The following is a 6,286-nucleotide window of genomic DNA, read 5'->3' on the forward strand; positions in this document are numbered from 1 at the left end:
TGGCCTATAGAACGTTAAACTGTTTGTAAAAATAGCAACCTGTACATTTCCATATGTACTTATAGATAACTTTATAAATTCTAATATTACAACCACCCCTCCATTAATTATTATCATAAATGAACGGAGTCCAAGGCACTGCTACTCACTGTACACCGTTAAAAGAAATGTATATATATATATATACACTCACTTTGTAACATGTACTTTTATCTGTGTTATATATATACATAAAACACTCACTTCCTAAGAAGTATGTGCATATGCTTAATACATTAACTCCATATGATACGTCTATATTATATATACAAATTTATTCTCAACTCGTTAACCTTTTAAGATGTATACAAATCTACTGAGCGGTCATAAAATAATGCTTAAGTTATTAGTATCTTTAAAATTACATTATGTTTATAAAGCGCCTAACTGAACCAAATTAGGTAAAAGTTACAATATTTAAACCTATGTATCCTCTATCGTAAGAGAAATGGGTAGAATAGGTAGACTTTTGAGTAGGTTCAGTGTTAACGTAGAAATAATTAATTGTTTGAGCCTACAAAGCACTTAAGTAACTCTGTAGAATCTACATTTCAACATAATTGAACGTTAGAATAAATCTATAAAGGCAGTTAAACACTTGGCTAAAGACTACACAGTCGTTAAAACAGTAAGATAAATATCAAGAAGTAGTAAAGCACTATTATCAGGACTACTGAGTCAACAAAACACTAGTATGAGGACTACAGAGACGGTAAAACATGAGCATGAGAACTACAGAGACGGTAAAACACTACTATGAGGACAATATAGTCAGTAAAACACTAGTATGAGGACTATATAGCCAGTGAAACACTGGTATGAGGACTATAGAGTCAGTAAAACACAAGTATGAGGAAGATAGAGTCAGTAGAACATTAGTATGAGGACTATATAGTCAGTAAAACACTGGCATGACGACTATAGACTCAGTAGAACACTAGTATGAGGACTATAGAGTGAGTGAAACACTATTATGATGACTATACAGTCAGTGAAACACTAGCATGAGGACTATAGAGTGAGTGAAACACTATTATGATGACTATACAGTCAGTGAAACACTAGTATGAGGACTATAGATTGAGTGAAACACTATTATGATGACTATACAGTCAGTGAAACACTAGTATGAGGACTATAGAGTGAGTGAAACACTATTATGATGACTATACAGTCAGTGAAACACTAGTATGAGGACTATAGAGTGAGTGAAACACTATTATGATGACTATACAGTCAGTGAAACACTAGTATGAGGACTATAGAGTGAGTGAAACACTATTATGATGACTATACAGTCAGTGAAACACTAGCATGAGGACTATATAGTCAGTGAAACACTAGCATGAGGACTATATAGTCAGTGAAACACTAGTATGAGGACTCTATTTTCAGTAAAACACTAATGCAAGAGCTATAGAGTCAGTAACACACTAGTATGAGGACTCTATTTTCAGTAAAACACTAATGCAAGAGCTATAGAGTCAGTGAAACACTAATGCAAGGGCTATAGAGTCAGTGAAACACTAGTATGAGAACTACAGAGTCAGTTAAACACCAGTATGAGGACTATAGAGCTAGTGAAACACTAGTATGAGGACTAGAGAGTTAGTGTAACACTAAGATAGGAACTTTTTACTTCACCTAGTTCCAAGCTAGAACTTACTTCTTATTGTAAATCAGTTTCAAACTTATTGGTTCATATATCTTACCTATGAAAGAGTAAGATTTGAAACATAACTTCTCATGACCAGCTAGTTTCAAGTTTCTTTATTATATATCTTACCAAGAAACTAGAAAGGAAACAATACTTACTTCACATAGTCAGCTAGTTTCAAGTTTCTTTATTATATATCTTACCAAGAAACTAGAAGGGAAACAACACTTACTTCACATAGTCAGCTAGTTTCAAGTTTCTTTATTATATATCTTACCAAGAAACTAGAAGGGAAACAACACTTACTTCACATAGTCAGCTAGTTTCAAGTTTCTTTACTATATATCTTACCAAGAAACTAGAAAGGAAACAATACTTACTTCACATAGTCAGCTAGTTTCAAGTTTCTTTATTATATATCTTACCAAGAAACTAGAAGGGAAACAACACTTACTTCACATAGTCAGCTAGTTTCAAGTTTCTTTATTATATATCTTACCAAGAAACTAGAAGGGAAACAACACTTACTTCACATAGTCAGCTTGTTTCAAGTTTCTTTATTATATATCTTACCAAGAAACTAGAAGGGAAACAACACTTACTTCACATAGTCAGCTAGTTTCAAGTTTCTTTATTATATATCTTACCAAGAAACTAGAAGGAAACAACACTTACTTCACATAGTCAGCTAGTTTCAAGTTTCTTTATTATATATCTTACCAAGAAACTAGAAGGGAAACAACACTTACTTCACATAGTCAGCTAGTTTCAAGTTTCTTTATTATATATCTTACCAAGAAACTAGAAGGAAACAACACTTACTTCACATAGTCAGCTAGTTTCAAGTTTCTTTATTATATATCTTACCAAGAAACTAGAAGGGAAACAACACTTACTTCACATAGTCAGCTAGTTTCAAGTTTCTTTATTATATATCTTACCAAGAAACTAGAAGGGAAACAACACTTACTTCACATAGTCAGCTAGTTTCAAGTTTCTTTATTATATATCTTACCAAGAAACTAGAAGGGAAACAACACTTATTTCACATAGTCAGCTAGTTTCAAGTTTCTTTATTATATATCTTACCAAGAAACTAGAAGGGAAACAACACTTACTTCACATAGTCAGCTAGTTTCAAGTTTCTTTTAAATTTCTCACTTTAATTCTAAAACAAATACAAGGTAACCTGGAACCTGAATATTCCTCTGACACGCTTAACGTGAGGATATTTATTTTGCTGTGTGAAATGATTCCATGACGTAAGGATATTCGTTGGGGTCGTGTGAAGTTATTCTGAGAACATGTTTGGTAATTGGGTGCTCACTCGTTTTAAGCAAACTTATTCCAAATCTATCTTCGTCATCAAGAGGTGCTGAATGTAAACATTACAATGAGATATCTCAAACCAAAATATTTTGACATTATTTGAACCTAATCCACTGAAATGTCTGAGATTAGGATATTCACAGACGTTTTGTAAAACTGTTCTAACGATATGCCTTATATCAAGATTATCCCTAGCGTTATGTCAAGCAAGATATAATGATGCCTTGATATCAGAATAATCACCAGTAATGTGTGAACCTATTTCGCTAAGATTTCTCGCATGAAGATAGTCAGTCGTGCTGAGTAGATCTGTTCGACTGATATGCATGATATCAGTGAACGCCATATGTTCTGTAAAGATATTCCATTAATATATCTGTAACAATTATATTTATTCCGTGTATTCTGTGAAGATATTCCACTAAAATGATTAATATCATTTTATTCATCAGTGTTCTGTGATCCAATGCCAGGCATGGATATATTCACTCGGAATATCTAAATCTATTCTACTAAACAAACCTGTTGTTCTACGAAACTGTTTCTCTCAAGTGCCTGATACCAAGATATTCACTGAAGTCACGTGAAGCTAACCTTTCCTCGACCGCAGTTCCTACAGATTTACGACTTTAATTTTTAATTTTCTTCTGAAACGTATAAGACATTTCATACTATGTAATGGATTCAACTTCAATTGAATAATTTAGTTTATTTTGCAAGCAGACTGTTACTTTGAGTAATTAGTTGTACGTAATATCAAAAGTCACCGTTTGCATTTGCTCTGATGGCGCCAACTATACTATCTATGACTAGCTGTCATTAATAAACGTATACACAGTTATACAATATAATTTAATTTTCCCTATCGCATTGGCATGGCCAAGTGGCTAAGGCACTCGATTTATAATCCGAGGGTCGTGGGTTTGAATCCCCTATCACACAAAACATGGTCGTCCTTTCAAGCGTGAGGGCATAATAATATGATGAGGATCGTGGGTTCGAATCCCTATCACACAAAACATGGTCGTCCTTTCAACCGTGAGGGCATAATAATATGATGGTTAATCCCCCTATTCTTTTGGTAAAAGAGTAGCCCAAGAACTGGTGATGACTAGTTGCCTTCCTTTCAATTTTACATTGCTAAATTAAGGACACCTAGCGCAGATAATCCTGGTGTAGCTATGCGCGAAATTAAAAAAAACAAAACAATGTATTACATTACCACAAAGATAGAACGCTCTCCTTTTCAAAATTTCCTCTTTAAAAAAGAATCGAACCATGAGTTCGCAGAAACCAAGGGTTTTTCAGGACATGAAATTTAAGTAAAACATATTTTCTTTGTATATTTTGTTGCAAAACTGCAAAATAACTTATTGTTTGTTTGTTTGTTTGTTTGTTTTTAATTTTTCGCAAAACTAGGGCTATCTGCGCTATCGGTACTTAATTTAGTAGTGTAAGATTAGAGGGAAGGTAGCTAGTCATCACCACCCACCGCCAATTCATGGACTATTCTTTTACCAACGAATAGTGGGATTGAGTGAAATATTTGAAAATAATAGGAGGCTCATATTCGTATCTAAACACCACTGAAGGGTTAGAAAGTGCAAATAGGTATAGAAGGTATGAACTTTGTACGCAACACCAACTGAAGGGTTAGAAAGTGCAAATAGGTGTAGAAGGTATGAACATTATACGTAAATACAATCGAATGGCTAGCAAGTGTAAAAAAGTGGCGAGAAATGCGAGTTGTTTCTTTAACGTAACTGAGGTTTCAAAAGTGAAGTAGGGTGTAAATAGATGCGAGCATTGTATTTAAAGACCATCAAACTGAACATTTCGCAAGGTGTAGAGATATGCAATCATTTTGTCTAAATACCATCAAACTGAACGTTTCGAAAAGTGCAGAAATATGCAATAATTTTGTCTAAATACCATTAAACTGAAGAATTGGAAAGGTGTAGAGATATGCAATAATTTTGTCTAAACACCATCAAACTGAACATTTCGCAAGGTGTAGAGATATGCAATCATTTTGTCTAAATACCATCAAACTGAACGTTTCGAAAAGTGTAGAAATATGCAATAATTTTGTCTAAATACCATCAAACTGAAGAGTTGGAAAGTGTAGAAAGGTGTCGAGATATACAATAATTTTGTCTAAAGACCATAAAACTAAACATTTCGAAAGGTGTAGAGATATACGATAATTTTGTCTAAATACCATCAAACTGAACGTTTCGAAAAGTGCAGAAATATGCAATAATTTTGTCTAAATACCATCAAACTGAAGAGTTGGAAAGGTGTCAAAATATACGATAATTTTGTCTTTTGGAAAGTGTAAAAAGATTTGTGTTTAAATACAACTAAAGATTTAGAAATTGTAGGGTTGTGCGAATTCTGTCTTAACACAACTTAAAAGTTGGAATGTGTTGTAAGTTGTTTAAATGTAAACAAACCATCAAAAATAACATTTTAGTTTAATTCTCAAAGCTATGAAAACAAACACTTATCAACAATAACAAAATACTAACTTAGATCATTCCAGCCGAATTATTAGAACACCCCCGTGTGAAGTTTCCATATAAGTCGTAAATTGTGTCCAAAGAATGAGTTAAATAAGTTACCACCTTCAATTACTGAATTTTTTTCATCGAGTCCCCCAACTTAATCAGCTGTCTATTGGCATTAAATTATTTCCTTCTATATTGTCAAAGATCCTTTCTCTTCAATACGTTTCTCTGTATAGCGGAGACTACTCAAGTATTCAGTGTGAAATATCGTACAGAACATAATCTACAATTCTACTGAGACTGCACCTTACCGTTTTCATGATACATTGTTCGAGACACTTGCGGAACAGCGCCAGCTGGGTGTTGCTCTGTACAGGAAAATTAGCGTTTGCGTATTGTGCTGTTTTTATCGGGTGATAAAATGTTCTGTACCATTTTGATAAAACCACCAAAAGATCTGAATGTTGTAAGTATTCTATATAAAAGCTGGCGTTTATTTCTAAAACTCTGTATGGCTTTGAAATAAATATCGGCTAGAAATGTGGTGGTTTATGAAACTTGTAAGCCTCATAAACTTCTATGAATAACTATATTACTCATATCACTTATGCGTTTCCAGTTCTGAAACGTGATTTTAGTGTGTGAAGTACTGTTTTACTGTGTGAAATAAGTGCCCGATATTTAAAGTATTCATTTTTTTCATTGGTCAACTGTGTTTTTAATTTTAATTGTTTGTTTGTTTTAGAATTTC

This window comes from Tachypleus tridentatus, chromosome 13 (genome assembly GCF_004210375.1).
Source record: "Tachypleus tridentatus isolate NWPU-2018 chromosome 13, ASM421037v1, whole genome shotgun sequence".
Lineage (NCBI taxonomy): Eukaryota > Metazoa > Arthropoda > Merostomata > Xiphosura > Limulidae > Tachypleus > Tachypleus tridentatus.